Below are 16,432 nucleotides of genomic sequence, written 5' to 3' on the forward strand. Positions count from 1 at the left end.
GTGGTTCTAGTATCTCCAACCGGTGAAGTTTTCTCGCATTCCTTCAAGATATACTTTCATTGCACCAACAATTCAACAGAATATGAATCCTTTCTCATAGGGTTGTCATTAGCCAAGCAAGCTGGAGCCACACGTCTGGAAATAAGAGGTGATTCTAAATTACTGGTTAACCAGATGAATGGAGTATACGCACTGAAGGAGGTAACGCTGGCCCCGTATAGATCTGAGGCACAAAAGCTGCTAAATTACTTTGCTGATGCGACCATAACACATGTTGGCCGCAACAACAACAAACATGCCGATTTTCTAGACACATTAGCGTCGAAGCTGCAGTTCAAAGGCTTGGAATAAACCCTGACAGTGAAGAGACGGACCGTGGTGTCAATATGGCTTTCGCAATCCAAGGGGACTGAAGCCAATGATTGGAGAACACCGATCATCCAAGAGCTTAACAGCTCGCTTTTCCAAGGAAAGGTCAGCCTCAAAACCTTACAAAACTTCTTCATACTTCACGGGATGTTGTACCACCGGAACCCAGATGGCTCCCTGTCAAGATTCCTCGGAGAAGAAGAGGCACAACAGCGGCTTAAACATATTCATAACGAAATTTGCGGACAAACGTTGGTAGTAACACTTTATCGTCGTATGCAACGCCTTGGCTACTACTGGACAAAAATGGAGGCTCAATCTCGATTGCTCTAAGGATCTTGCTCCAATTGCCAAGCACCGCCACATCAATTGGAAGTTTTCAATGTTGGCTACACTGGGGACTGGAAAAAGTCGTACATCAGTTATCTTCGCGACGGCGTACTGATGAGTGCTAAAAAGTGCATATTTCTATATATTTTTCTTGGCATTTAACTCATCTTTTGTGCATTAATTCTACATTTTATCCCATATTCTGTATTTTCATTGTTTTCAAGAATAAATATTTTTATTAACTAATTTTGCATTTTTAGGTAATAAATAAAGTTTGGATGAATAGCGGAGCGAAAAGAGCAGAAAAGTAGTGAAAAGCCGGGAGGAATTACACAAGGAAGCCGCGAAGAATGTTGTGCACAAGACCAAAAGGCTAGAAGTGGGCTTGAAGAGGAAGAATTGTTCTTAAAGAAGATATGGGCTTGGCATACCCAAGGCCCAAAACCCTCACCCAAATCCATTTCATATATCCATACCCGTTTCCCTTTCTAGCCGTCAGATTGGATCATCTCAGCATCCTACGGTCGCAGCATCGCCAGTACATCAAAGTCTGAAGCTCCTGTCAAACACTACAACACCTAACTCCATCTTGAGCCGTCAGTTTCGTTGTATCAGGCATCCGACGGTCGATACCATCCTCTTCACTTGTAGCCGTTAGATCAATCTATCATTTCCGCATCCCACGGCTGAGCTTCGCAAATCATCAAGCTTGTTATCCCCGCCAAACACCCAAACCTAACACCTATACCCCGCACCAAACAACCCCTTCTCCTATTCTCCATCGAATCCATCTCCTCCACTCCGCTGCAGAGAAAACCCATGTCCGCCATCACCATAACCACCCCTCAACCACCACCATCTCCTCTCAAATCAACCAAACCACCAACTCCACCTGCTCGAACATCATCACCCCCTCTTTCTAGCCCCCTATTTGATTGATATTTCTTCTCACCTTTCTCTGAAACCCTAGAAGAAAATCAATCGATTAGGCGAGTCTAGAGTAGCAATTGACACGTGGGAATGAAGCAAAGGACCAAGGGGAAGAATGGGTCGAAGTCAGAATCAATTTTCAGAGAGTTGGTGAGTTTTAATTTCACTTTTGGTGAAACCCTAATTTTTGGGAATTTTGGGGATTATGCTTGCATGTATAAATTGAGTGCTTGGGGTGTAATTTTAACTATGCCCGGAGGCCGGTGCACCAAGTTGTAGAATTTAATTTTAGTTCATGTTCTAAATTAATCTGCTAGGGTTTGGATGAAACCCTTAATCACATGTTAAGATAATTCAAGTTCATATTATTGTTCTTATAATGCTTCATGGCTTTAGAGATGCTAGTTAGCTACATTGATCAAATGAACCTGTGATAAGCTGTACTGTAAGAAGACAGTTTATGCTAGGGGGGAATTAGTGAAGTTGGTTGATAAGTTATCCATTTGAGATCCCACCATAGAATAAGAACTGTGCTTAATTGAGAAAAGAATGAGAGTTAGCTAATTGAACCAAATTAGCCTGTGATAGGTTGTGCTGTAAGAAGACAGCCTATGCTAGGGGTGAGTTAGGAAGATTAACTGATAAATCATTCTTTGGAGTTTTCTTTGGAAAGGAACAAGAACATAATTTGAATAAATATTGCCTTAGCATAGGATTAAGAAGGTGGATTCAAGACCCTAGTAGTGTTACCACAACTGTTTTACTTTGTTTCTTTGGCTCTTTACTTCACTGCCTTTGGCTCCATGCCATTGTTAACTGTCACTTGCTTCATCACTTTAATTCACTGCCTTAGTTTACTGCTTAGGACAATCTTAGCTTAGGAAAGTAGGAAACCTTCAATCACACACACCAAGTCTCTGTGGATCGACTCGCACTTGCACATTAGCTACATCGACACCGTGCACTTGCAGTATTAGTTTGTGACTCTTTTAGAGAGCCACCAAGTTTTTGGCGCCGTTGCCGGGGACTTGGTTGTGTTGTGTTGAATTTTTCTTGGCTGTTTTTGCATGTTAGTTCATTTGCATCATTGCATACTTTTGCATATTGTTTCATTCTAGATATCATCGCATTGCATTCTTGCATTTTAGTGTAACTTGTGTTTTAGTTTGCTGTGTAGTGCAGCTGACTTCTTAGCTTCTAGCAAGAAACTAATATTCTCCTTGAGCTGTCCAGGTACCTTGCTGTGCTGATGTTCAAAGCTGCTGTGCTGTGCAGCTTGCCTTGAGCTGCTACAGCTGCTTGTTGAGCTGAGCCTGTGTTGCTGGTTCCCCTGCTCTGATGAGCTTCTGTGGCTGCTGTTGCAGCCTGTTGCTGCTGAACTACCCCTGTTGCTGCCTGTGTGTTGTTGAAACTGTACTGTCTGCTGCTAAGCCCCTTTGCTGGGCAAAGCCCTGAACTGGTGAAGCTGCCACTGAAGCTGCTGCAGTGGTAGATAAAGCCCAACTGGGCTGTAAGCTGCAGAAGGTGAAGAAGTTGAACCAAAGCCCAACTGGGCTCAGAAAAGCCAAAGCTTAGGATGATCCAAGCCCAACTTGGCTTTTGCAACCAAACTGAGCAGCTGGGCTGTGCTTAAGAAGCAAGTAAGCCTAAACATAAGAGAACCAACCTGGGGCTTCCATTTTTATTTGTGGGCTTGTAAAATTTTTCCCATCTTTCTGTTGGGTTTGTAATTAAGATTTCTTGTGGGCTTGTTTGTTTAATTTCTTGTGGGCATGGTTTTAGATTATTGGGCCTGTGTTTTAATTAAAGAAAACTGAGCTTTTGAAAGCCCAGTTGGGCCTCATATTTTAGTTAGTAGCTAGCCAAAGCCCAACTAAATTTCTGGGACTGTGGGCTAACATCCATTGAAAACTAAACATTTACACTGTGGGCTTGACCCCAAAACAGAAAACGTTTTTCAAAGCCCAGTTGGGCCTCGACCTTTGGCTATTTAAGATCCCAAATTTCAAATTGTTACCTGGGGTTGTTTCTGAATGTGGCCTGAACCAAAGTTCAAGGGGCCAAAATTTCAAATTCCAAAAAAACAACAGTGAGCTTTACTCACCAGCAGTGGGCCTGTTTTTCAAAAACGCAGCTGGGCTTCGCAAAACCCAACAGTGGGCTTGGTTTCCTTATCCCATTAAAAACCAAATGTCTCCCGACAAAACCAAATTTTTCCCAAAAGTCCAATCCCATTAAAAACCAAATTTTCTTGTAGATAGTTTCTTAGTTAAATCTTTTGTTTCTTTTGTATATATAGTGCTAATCCAATATGATCTCGGCTAAAAAAATGTTGGATTTTTGCCTTGAATAATGGAGTTCTAATTTTGCTTTCGCCGAAATCGGGTATTCTCTTTCCTTTTTCTCTACTCAACATGATCCTCTTCATATGTTGTATTATAATTTTGTTCATATTTTGAAACATTGAGGACAATGTTTAGTTTAGGTTTGGGGGTGAAAAGTAGATACTTTGATAATATGCCATAATTGAAAACAAGAACTCCTTCTTTTTGAAAAAAATTAAAAAAATTGAAAAAGAAAAAAATTAATTAATTAAAAAATCATAAAAAATGGAGCTCATTTACCTTGAAATGTTGACTCTTGTGCAAATATGTAATTATTAGGAGTCTTAGTCTAGATATTTAGGCACCCTGATTCTAGCACAATTCACATAGTGATAAGAAATTTGCACGCGCACGATCTACCAATACATGTATAGCCTCGATCTTCAAGGTGTTTGATAGGAAGTTAGATTTCCAATCACTTTAGAATACTGAATGAGACTTGACTAGCTTGTTCTTTGGTTGGCTGGGATAGAAGTTGGAGGATACGTTAAGAAAAGCAACCATAGAATTTGACCGGATGCATTCGATAAGGGCCACCTCTTGCTAAGAGTCATGTAATTATGTTTTTCTTTTTGTTCATGTATCAAAAGTGTCACTATGTTGTAAAGATCAAAGTTATTTCTTACAAAATAAAAAAAAAATAATAAAAAAAATCAAAAAAAAATAAATAAAAAAAAATCAAGTATTTATTTATCCCATGTTTTGTCATGTTAAAGACAATATTCTCTCTTGTTCCAAAAATAAAAGAGAGTAATCAATGTAAATAAGAGTCATGTAAAGAGTCATCTTTTTGTTGTAAATAGTCTTGTAATAAGCAAGGAGGGTGTAGCCATCGATGTATAACGCGGGTAAACTGAAATATCACCAACTCATTGGGTGAACATTCACAATTCTCGTAAAGCCGGACAGCTAGCTTGGCTTAGAATTCGGTTCTTAGCCTAAAAACTATCTCTTGGTGATTAGTAGTCATAACTTCAGGTCATTCTAGACGCATGTGTAGATACACTTTACACTCTTATCACATGTCTTTTTTTGTTATCAGTGCTAGGATTGTGCCTTAGATAGCTAGATTGACATCTTCATTTTGCTGTGAGCTTAAACTGACTTGCACATGTCACATTTGATGGAATCTGAGCTTATATTTTGACCTAGAACTTTGTAGGTACGTTCTAAGCAAACCTTCACGAGACTTCACTCGTCCACTAGGGACACTTAGTGGTTTAAAAGGCTTAGTGCATACGCTAAATGCATTCGAGAGACCAGCGACTGTGGTATAGGTAGGATTTCCTTAGTTTTGTTTTACTTGAGGACAAGTAAAATTCAGGTTTGGGGGTATTTGATGAGTGCTAAAAAGTGCATATTTCTATATATTTTTCTTGGCATTTAACTCATCTTTTGTGCATTAATTCTACATTTTATCCCATATTCTGTATTTTCATTGTTTTCAAGAATAAATATTTTTATTAACTAATTTTGCATTTTTAGGTAATAAATAAAGTTTGGATGAATAGCGGAGCGAAAAGAGCAGAAAAGTAGTGAAAAGCCGGGAGGAATTACACAAGGAAGCCGCGAAGAATGTTGTGCACAAGACCAAAAGGCTAGAAGTGGGCTTGAAGAGGAAGAATTGTTCTTAAAGAAGATATGGGCTTGGCATACCCAAGGCCCAAAACCCTCACCCAAATCCATTTCATATATCCATACCCGTTTCCCTTTCTAGCCGTCAGATTGGATCATCTCAGCATCCTACGGTCGCAGCATCGCCAGTACATCAAAGTCTGAAGCTCCTGTCAAACACTACAACACCTAACTCCATCTTGAGCCGTCAGTTTCGTTGTATCAGGCATCCGACGGTCGATACCATCCTCTTCACTTGTAGCCGTTAGATCAATCTATCATTTCCGCATCCCACGGCTGAGCTTCGCAAATCATCAAGCTTGCTATCCCCGCCAAACACCCAAGCACCTAACACCTATACCCCGCACCAAACAACCCCTTCTCCTATTCTCCATCGAATCCATCTTCTCCTCCACTCCGCTGCAGAGAAAACCCATGTCCGCCATCACCATAACCACCACCTCAACCACCACCATCTCCTCTCAAATCAACCAAACCACCAACTCCACCTGCTCGAACATCATCACCCCCTCTTTCTAGCCCCCTATTTGATTGATATTTCTTCTCACCTTTCTCTGAAACCCTAGAAGAAAAATCAATCGATTAGGCGAGTCTAGAGTAGCAATTGACACATGGGAATGGAGCAAAGGACCAAGGGGAAGAATGGGTCGAAGTCAGAATCAATTTTCAGAGAGTTGGTGAGTTTTAATTTCACTTTTGGTGAAACCCTAATTTTTGGGAATTTTGGGGATTATGCTTGCATGTATAAATTGAGTGCTTGGGGTGTAATTTTAACTATGCCCGGAGTAGCCGGTGCACCAAGTTGTAGAATTTAATTTTAGTTCATGTTCTAAATTAATCTGCTAGGGTTTGGATGAAACCCTTAATCACATGTTAAGATAATTCAAGTTCATATTATTGTTCTTATAATGCTTCATGGCTTTAGAGATGCTAGTTAGCTACATTGATCAAATGAACCTGTGATAAGCTGTACTGTAAGAAGACAGTTTATGCTAGGGGGGAATTAGTGAAGTTGGTTGATAAGTTATCCATTTGAGATCCCACCATAGAATAAGAACTGTGCTTAATTGAGAAAAGAATGAGAGTTAGCTAATTGAACCAAATTAGCCTGTGATAGGTTGTGCTGTAAGAAGACAGCCTATGCTAGGGGTGAGTTAGGAAGATTAACTGATAAATCATTCTTTGGAGTTTTCTTTGGAAAGGAACAAGAACATAATTTGAATAAATATTGCCTTAGCATAGGATTAAGAAGGTGGATTCAAGACCCTAGTAGTGTTACCACAACTGTTTTACTTTGTTTCTTTGGCTCTTTACTTCACTGCCTTTGGCTCCATGCCATTGTTAACTGTCACTTGCTTCATCACTTTAATTCACTGCCTTAGTTTACTTCTTAGGACAATCTTAGCTTAGGAAAGTAGGAAACCTTCAATCACACACACCAAGTCTCTGTGGATCGACTCGCACTTGCACATTAGCTACATCGACGCCGTGCACTTGCGGTATTAGTTTGTGACTCTTTTAGAGAGCCACCACGTACTCCCTACTAGAAAGAAAGACGCAACCAAGATGAAGCAAAGATCCAAGAGATTCATACTCCATGAAGGAATCCTGTATCGAAAAGGTTTTGGATGAGATTTATTACGATGTCTGGGCGAGGAAAAAATCCCAATCATGCTGAAAGAAATGCACGTAGGCGAGCATCAAGGGAAAAAGAAAACGTTTCTCCAAATACACGAGAGATACTACTGGTCGACCATGGAGGACGATGCGGCTGCTTTTGTTCAAAGATTCCACAAATTTCAAATTCATAGAAATCTTATCCATGCACCCTCTATTCCCCTGCATTCGGTAAGTAGTCCGTGGCCGTTTTATAGTTGGGGACTCGACATCATTGGTAAGATCAACCCGCCATCATCAAAACATCATGAGTATATAATAACCGCAACAGATTATTTCACCAAATGGGTCGAAGCGATCCCTTTACGAGGAACTACTGGAGCCACAACTGCAGCATCTATCAAGGAATGCATCATTTATCGGTTTGGCGTGCCTAAGCACATCATCACTGACAATGGTACTCCCTTTGCCAACAAGCAAGTACTGGAATTACTCGAAGAATATGGAATTAAGCAAGTTTTCTTCACCATTTACTACCCCCAAGAAAATGGGCAAGCTGAGAGAACCAACAATACTTTAATTCAAATTTTCAGCCGGACAGTACACGATAATTCTCTAACATTGCACGAACAACTGCCAATGGCGCTTTGGGCATATCGTGCATCACCAAGGAGCTCTACTGGCGCCTCTCCTTATTCTCTTGTCTACGGAGCAGATGCCATTCTCCAAGCAGATATTAGAATCCCATCGGCTAGGATTGCCATGGCAAGTGGAGTCCGAATCCGATAGAACGAAGCCGAAGCGTCGAGTGCCAGGATAACGGAATTAGACACTTTAGATTCTAGAAGAATTAAAGACGAAGAACATGCTCAAGCGTACAGATATAGGGTCTACAGAGCATATGACAAAGCCGTGAAGCCTCGAGATCTAGATATGGTGTTGAAAACCGCCAAGAACATCCAACAAGACATGTCCTCGACGAAATTCTCCCCAAAGTGGGAAGGGCCATATGTGGTCACCAAAACGTATATCAGTGGATAATACAAGGTCTTCAATGGAAAATGGCTCAAGGCATACTACGCCTGACCATTACCTCACCCCTCGCCGTCTCATAGCACGGCTAGCCAGGCATTTTACCGTTTCCTTCACATATCATTTATCAAATTCCATTTAGTCGAAGCATATCAATGAAAATTCTCTTATTTCTCCAAAACCAATACCAAAAAAAAAAGAAGGAAAATTCGAGACCCAGAAAGAAAACCAGGTATCTCACAACTACATAACTCAGAAAAGCTCGTCCAATAGATTGTAGTTCCTTGAAAGCATCATCTTCAACCTGTTTTGATATCTTTCAGTCCTACTCTTCAAGTCCTGGATTTCCTTTTCCATCTTTTGGGATTCCACGGTCAGAGCCTTCTCCTCTTCCAAAACGACTTTTGTGGCAGGAACGACGTTGGCAAGGATACATGATCTATCAACCTTCACAATGTCAAGGCGATGCCGCAACCAACTTACATTAAACTCTAGGGATTAACTGGTAGACACCATTGTTTCCCACTTTTCAATAGTTGATTCCGCTACGTCGCTGCACCACGTTCCTAGTGGAAATATGGTCATATCTTTTCCATATTTTCGTGTACAAAGCCACTAATTTCTTTTGCACTAGGAATCCACCAACATTTCGGTAGCTAGAAGATAGGCACTTCATGCGGATTTCGAATGAAAAACCTGCATTGGGATATTCATGACAAGAAATACCCAAATCAACATTTTTCAGATCTGCAACGGCTAGTGTGCTCGGATTCGAAGGAAGAGGGGTGGCCAGGTCATCATCATCGACAACGGTCACACACGTTCCAGCTGAATATCTCTGCACAAAATAAAATCTCTCTTTGTCATTTGCTGGTGGTAACAAACAAATATCTATTGGTCAATAAAAGAGTATCGGTATGATCTCTTAACTCGGATGATCCGGACAAGCGAGTTGTCGCAAGAACCAGGTATTTGTCCACACTAAGAAAAGAAGAAAGAAGGAGTGTTATGGGAAAAGAAGATTCATCATTTCGAAAATTAAGAGATGGTTAGAGACATACTCTAGATACAAGCCACTTGAGTTTGACTAAATAATCTGGCTGCTCGAAGATGATTCGTTTCTGCCCGACATGATGAAGGAAATATGGATTCAACAGAGGAAGTCTTTATCTTAAATTGAGAAGGACGATCTGGTTTCACCAGCATATATACTGCGGAAACCCTAGAGAAAAAACGGATGCTGCGCAAACATGATGAGCTAACACGATAGCCGAAAAATCAGCCTGAATTAGAGAAAACGGTCAGATATTCAAAGGAGGAATGCGTTTTCTAGATCGGAACCATGGAATCAACACATACTTGGAATATGTTTGCCTTTCCACGGAGACGAGGAAACAAAACCAACGATGCAAAAATAGAGAGTGTGGGTAATGCCTTTTACATACATCGTATTTTTGGAGTTTGAATAGAAGAAGGTTTCTTCTTTTGGCCACGTACAGAAGAGGACAGATGGGCCCGCAGAGCCGGCGATCCACTACCAAAACCAGCGCACCATCTCTGCGGCTCTGTGGCCAAGGAAGCAGCGGCATTTTTACCACTCCTAGACAGCGCCATCTCCGCCCGCTCCACAGCCAGAGCAGCGCTATCATCACCGGTCGAAGCAGCATCATGGCTCGAGCGCTCTGTAGTCAAAGCGACTCCATCTCTGCCCATTCTTCGACCTAGTCGTCTCCGTCCTCACTGTTTGGTATCCAAAGTTCCAAGTACCGTTTCCACCGTTCCAAGCCAAGCGTCATCTCCGCACGTTCCGTGACCTAGCTAGCCAGCGCCTGTTCCGCGGCCAAATTGCAGTGCCATCTCTACCAATCAATATCCAAAGTTTCATCGTTGACGCCAGCACCCTATCGCCAAGCCAGAGTTACGCAAAGCCGCCAATGCAAAGATCACAGATTCTTCATGCCTCCTGCCAAAGGTTAGCCAAACTTTCCTGGCAATCTCTTCATGACTCGCCATTTTGATTTTATCCTTGTCTGTCACCATCTCATGCTTACCCCGCAACAATGCCACTGTTACGGGCTAAGCAGGGGATTTAATGTTGATGGTGATTTTTTATCTCAGGGTTAAATTTGTAAAACCCTACATCTAATGTGCCGTCACTCTTGCGAGGAAAAGGAGCCATGAGCGTTAGCTTCTCCACCGGCGCATTTATTGAGCTGTTCAATATATTTACATAAAATTTATCCAGACTGGCGCATATAGCAACAATCCCAGACACTCTGTAAATTTCAACACCTTCCTTATATTATTCCCGTGTTCAGTTTCCCAGCAAAACTCTTAACATTGGTATGGAATTACGGATTTGTGTTCACTCGCAGCAGAGTAGCGCAAATTTCCAAGTATCAAGATTAAGGTCCTTGCACGGAATACTCAGTCAGAAAGCAAAGAATAAACAGAGCCGCGGAGTAGGAGCAACAACGAGGAAAGCGTGGACATGCCATAGGCTAGCCGACGCCACTTGGCCACGCCCCATGCTACCCAACCGTCCCTTATTCCTTTGCCGACCAATCAGGTCGCTTTAAACCTGCCACACTCCCAATGAGTTGTGGTTGGGCCCATATTTTCCGTCCCTATTCTCTATCGACCAATCAGGTCACATTAAACCTACCACATGCACCAAAAGGGTAGCCACACCCGTGCTTGGCCGGCCCCCTACTTCCATTGACCAATCAGGTTACTCTAAACCTGCCACACCTTCCCAAAACCACGCCAACATAATAACGGCATGCTAAACATGCCAAAACGATTATGCCAAGCAAACGACATGCCAAGCACGCCAAAAAGCATGCCAATCGCACACGCCAAACATGCATGCCAAGTGCGCATGCCAAACGCGCCACTTACCACGACAACATGCCAAACCTGCCAAACTACTCTGCGTGCGTGACCAGCTTCACAACGGACTTCAATTTGGCTAGCCTAAACCGTAGGCGCGGCCATGCTCTAGTGGCGGTGGATGAAACCCTAATTTCTAAAATTGTGGTGCAAAAAATATGCCACCTCGGGCCCGCAACATGCCACAAGCTGCACAGACTTAGAGAACCCTAAAAAAGGTGCCACACCATGGCCAATCGTGGAAATACTTTTTTCTATGGTCGTTCCTACATGGTGGCCTGCCTATGGCTCCTCCGGCATGACTCTGGCATCGTTTGTATAAAAATCCATGCCACGGCCACCTACCGCATGTTGCATGCCATATGTGCTAATTAGGGTTTCGGCATGCCAAACCCTAACTTAGGCAAAGTTGTTGCGCCAAACAATGTTCCATAGAACATTAGGATCATTGTGACCATTGAAACTGATGGTTCCACACCACGTTTGAGTCTAACACCAATGTGCCAAAAATTTAGTGGCCACGGCTACGCCAGGCGCCACTTGCATAATCATGCCGCTGGCATGCACAAACTATGCCAATCATTCCACCGTGCCACTGGCATGCACGAGCTATGCCATCCATGCCGCAATGCCACTGAAATGCACCAAAGGCGCCACTGTGCCATTATCAGGCGCCAACAGAAGGTAGCCATAATCAACGGCTACCCTTACTCATGAGATGCAATCTCAACTATCCAAGTTTTCCACCGAACTGACAGACTTGTGGCAACTTTTAGGCGACCAGCCACCTAAGTCTAGTGGCCACGGCTACGCAAGGCGTCACTTGCACCACCGTGCCACTGGCATGCACAAGCTATGCCAGCCATGCCGCAATGCCACTGGCATGCACCAAAGGCGCCACTGTGCCATTATCAGGCGCCAACAGAAGGTAGCAATAATCAACGGCTACCCTTCCTCATGAGACGCAATCTCAGCCATCCAAGTTTTCCACCGAACTGACAGGCTTGTCACTACACCAAAACAACTGATTTGGGACGGATATACGCGTTGCAATTAATTTAACCAACGTCTATATCCGTTGGTAACATGGCGTATCAAATTTCTATGCAACGCCAGAATCCGTTGGGAAAATTAATTTTTGCAACATCTATAATCGTTGCTCATACTTTTTAGCAACGTTTTATTTTACAATTGAGCAACGGATTCTTAAATTTGTGCAACGGCTACACTATTTTAAGGTGAAAAAAATAAATTCTGACGATAATTCCGGTGAAAAAAATATAAACGTCTACAAACGGCTACACTATATACGTTGCAAAATTAAGGTGAAAAAAATAAATTCTGACGATAATTCCGGCCGAGTTCTGCACTTTCATATACCACATATACCATTGTAGATACAAGTTCAAACTTACTCAAGATCACACTTCAGAAGTTTACTTCTTTTTTCAATCAATCCAAGAACTGTCCAAAAGATAAAGTACAGATCCAAATAAGAAGAATATGCAATAACCATAAACCCAACGTGTGTTATGAGTGCATTCTCCATCCTTCACAGTTGTAGAGCTTCCAAAACGGTGGTGTAGTACAGCACATCGCCGCTCATCCGCAAATAAAGCTGAGTGGCATAAATCCAATTTTCTGTAGTTATTGCAGTAGCTCAAAATAAAAACACCTTTAAAATTCCTACATATAATTAAAGTGAACAAGAAGTAAAAACCATGACAAATTATCCCGGACACAGCGTGTCAGTACTATGTCCAAATGTTTTATGTTTTTACTTGGTTTTTAATATAAAGCAAAGATCATGGCGATTCATCCAGGACACAGAGCGTGTAGTAGATCATAACGTTTCTACCTGGTTTTTAATTCAATTCAAAACAGATAACCATGGCTGGGGGTTCTTTCACACATTGAAGGTGACGGTGACCCAACTGAATCATGTCTTGACAACCAGCTGAAACCTTAATTCTATGTCCCTACGATAAGGACAACCATATTCGTCAAAGTATCAATGAGTAGGATTAGGATCTACTCTTAGTTTACCTGCAAATCACATTTGGTAGTGAACCACAAACAGGGGTTTCGAAACTCTGCCGCTGGATCAAACTCCTCACACAGACAAATTTTAAGAGATTCCTTCTCAGCACCCGTGAGAAAGATAGGAGTCAAGTAATATTGCTTTATCAATTTTGATCCAATCAACAAGTATAATACTACAAGCGAAGATCCAAGGAAACAGAAAAATGAGAAAAGGATTACCAGAACATTATGTTGAACACCACTGTCAAGTGCACAAACAGCACAACCACGCTTAATGAACTCTAATGCAGCATCTCCTGTATGTGAGATGCAGCCAGCGACATGAGGTAATTCATGAGATTTTCTCCCGCCATTCTGTGATTTATTCATCTTAAAGTATTGAGTAATATCAACGTACAATCTTAAGAAGTTTCTCCATAAAAAAGGAGCTGACCTGCTATACGCATTTACAAATTATAAATCAAAACCACAACTTATAATCTTTGAAACAATCACCAATTCATATAGAATCTTCATCTGTATCTTTAGCCAAACCTGATCTTTAAGAAATGCTGTCTGCGATGTTTTGAAAGACTCAGCAGTGGCACAAGTTATTGATAGAGTGCACAACCATTTCTAGAGGATGCTGTAACTGCAGCTTGCTCTTGTGCGTACTTCCAAGTTTAAACAAAAATTCGGAGACAATTAAAATAAAATGATCCTGCAATACCAGAAGTTCTATTAATAAAGACTGGTATGGAAGGAGTAAGGCATTGAACATCACAGTTGACATAGAAATTCCATGTTACTACTCCTATTTCGTGTTGCTGCTCCTTACACATGTGTTTCCTTGACAATTCTAATGCAAAAAAAGTGAGTAGTATGTGAATGAATGAACATACACAGTAGAAGAAACGACATATTCAGCAAGTCTGCAGTATTATAATACATAATGAGACAAACTCGAGCACCACAAAGAATGGTGAGTTCTCTAGCTTTATTAAGAATCCTTGGCTTTCTATTGGAGTATGTTGCTAGTCTATCAGTTGTGTCCTCTAAAAATTAACTCTGTCTTTCCTCTACCCATATTTTCCGCAGCTAGATCTCTAGTAAGTGTGTGCCAGTATATATTATGTATCAAAACAGGTAACTACAGGAACGTTGGTGTTCAGGAATTAAGGAATTTCAGTTATACCCACAATCCACAATATTTAAGACCCAGGTGGAAGTAGTTCAGGTATATATGCAATGTCAAAACCCTTGCAACAATCAAACTAGTCTTTCCTCAACAGAGATACCCAACTTCTTTCAAGATAGAATACCCAAGAGTAAGAACCATCTAGCTGTGATAGAATTCTCTAGTGACTGGGGGAAAATATATCCCAATAGAACTATGAGTAAATTCTAAGTAGTACTTATGGCACACTTCCAGTGATCAGGTAAAGAAGTTTACATACTTCACGAATCATCTGAAGATAAGAAAAACTTAATATGCAGAGCCAAGAAATTACCTGTATAAATAGAGGCCTCTCAAGCAGCCACGGGCATGTTAGTGTTAGATTTTAGAGTAGTACGTTTCATGACAGATTCTTCAGACCCATCATGTTATGTCACGGTCAATTGAGGGAATCCCATAAGAACTTGCACTATAAAAATAGTAAAAATATTACACCCGTACTAATATAACAAACCCGAGAAATTCTACATCTACATAAAGAAGGTAACACTATAATAAATATAAAGTATCAAAAACAGAACTACTACCTGATCATCTCAATCCCATTAATCATTATCTACCAAAGTTGTTGAGTTTAACGAAGCTTTCACCGGCTTTAGCTATAAAACCTAAAGATCTGCTAGTACTTCTTCCTGCCATCAACATTAATTAACACTACCAAATCAATAAATTACAAATGTTTCCCCAAATGTTTCAGTTATGAAGACAAAGTAATTAACAAACTATTCTTTGAATTAAAGCCAACATAAAATACAAATTAATAGGTTCATTTACTCTCATGTCGAATATTTTCTGTCTAAGTGAAGGCATATTAATTCCTTCATATATGGTCCTGAACTTCTGAATGCCATAGGATGTTGTGATGCACTGCAATACCTATATATTGACAAACAAATCATTAACTTCAAACTCACACAGAGAAGTTATTCAAACTCACACAGAGAAGTTACAGTTGGATTTATACTTATTCCATCTGCGACCTACAATGGCCTAGAAATGCAACAACATGAGTATGAGGTACGCCTTTTAGCTGCCCGTCCATGCATAAACAAGATCCAGCATCATTGTCCACAACAAAACCTTTGAGCTAGCCACCTCAGAGTTATCATCATCATCACCATAAACCATATCTCATTTGATCTTCTCCTAAGCTTCAGTAGCTGTGACACAAGTGGGTACAACTAAGTAAAGAGTGTACAAAGTTTGTTCCTTCATAACTCCACCTGCAATCCATAAAGGGAAAGCCATAAAAGGAATGATTATGTTTTCATATACATGAAAAAGTAGAAATAAACTTGAAATTAACAGGATACCACCTTCTCAGGATTGCACAAGTCCTAATGAATCTTCTAAAGTGGTCAACACTAAACTGAATATATGATTCAATAACTTCACGGAACAACAATAGAAACCCAAAAACCATATCAACCCAATACAAACACCCCGAATTATAGATCTTCGCTCGGATTCTCCGAAGAGAAACCAAAACAGCACCCAAACGAAAAAGAAACCTATAAATCTTAAACCTAAATGATTCTGTCTACTTATAAATTCCGTAATAAATACTGAAAAAAAATAAACCCTATAAAATCAATAAAAACAGATGTGAAGATATACAGTAGCTAGCGAAACTCAAAGCTCAAATTCATAAAAATTGAGAAAATAGTTTATTAGGGTTTCTGACGGAGAAATCACATACGGAATCTAGGGTCGAAACGAAATTGGGATTATCAATGACTGGGTTTAATTTATGAAAGATGGATTTCGATTTGTGAGATGAGGATTTAGGATAGATGGATTTTGGTTTCCAAATGAATCTAAGGTTTGAAACGAAATTGGGATTATCAATGACTGGATTTGATTTATGAAAGATGGGTTTTGATTTGTGAGATGAGGGTTTAGGATAGATGGATTTTGGCTTCGAATTTTCGGGTTTGATTCCGCAAATCTCAATTTGGTGTTGGAAGAGAAGAAGAAAAAAACG

General features: G+C 40.8%; 1 long non-coding RNA gene across 1 annotated transcript; it reads right to left on the minus strand.

Annotated features, from left to right (window-relative positions):
• Positions 1 to 12,491: 12,491 nt before the first annotated feature.
• On the minus strand, positions 12,492 to 16,400 carry LOC113335044. The gene is made up of 7 exons (XR_003353144.1): positions 15,413 to 16,400; positions 15,223 to 15,324; positions 14,976 to 15,080; positions 14,723 to 14,857; positions 13,767 to 13,932; positions 13,452 to 13,668; positions 12,492 to 12,807 (listed from the first exon to the last, which is right to left on the minus strand). It is a non-coding gene; the product is annotated as an uncharacterized LOC113335044 (long non-coding RNA).
• Between the last annotated feature and the right edge of the window lie 32 nt (positions 16,401 to 16,432).

The sequence above is a fragment of the Papaver somniferum genome, unplaced genomic scaffold (genome assembly GCF_003573695.1).
Source record: "Papaver somniferum cultivar HN1 unplaced genomic scaffold, ASM357369v1 unplaced-scaffold_137, whole genome shotgun sequence".
Taxonomy (NCBI): domain Eukaryota; kingdom Viridiplantae; phylum Streptophyta; class Magnoliopsida; order Ranunculales; family Papaveraceae; genus Papaver; species Papaver somniferum.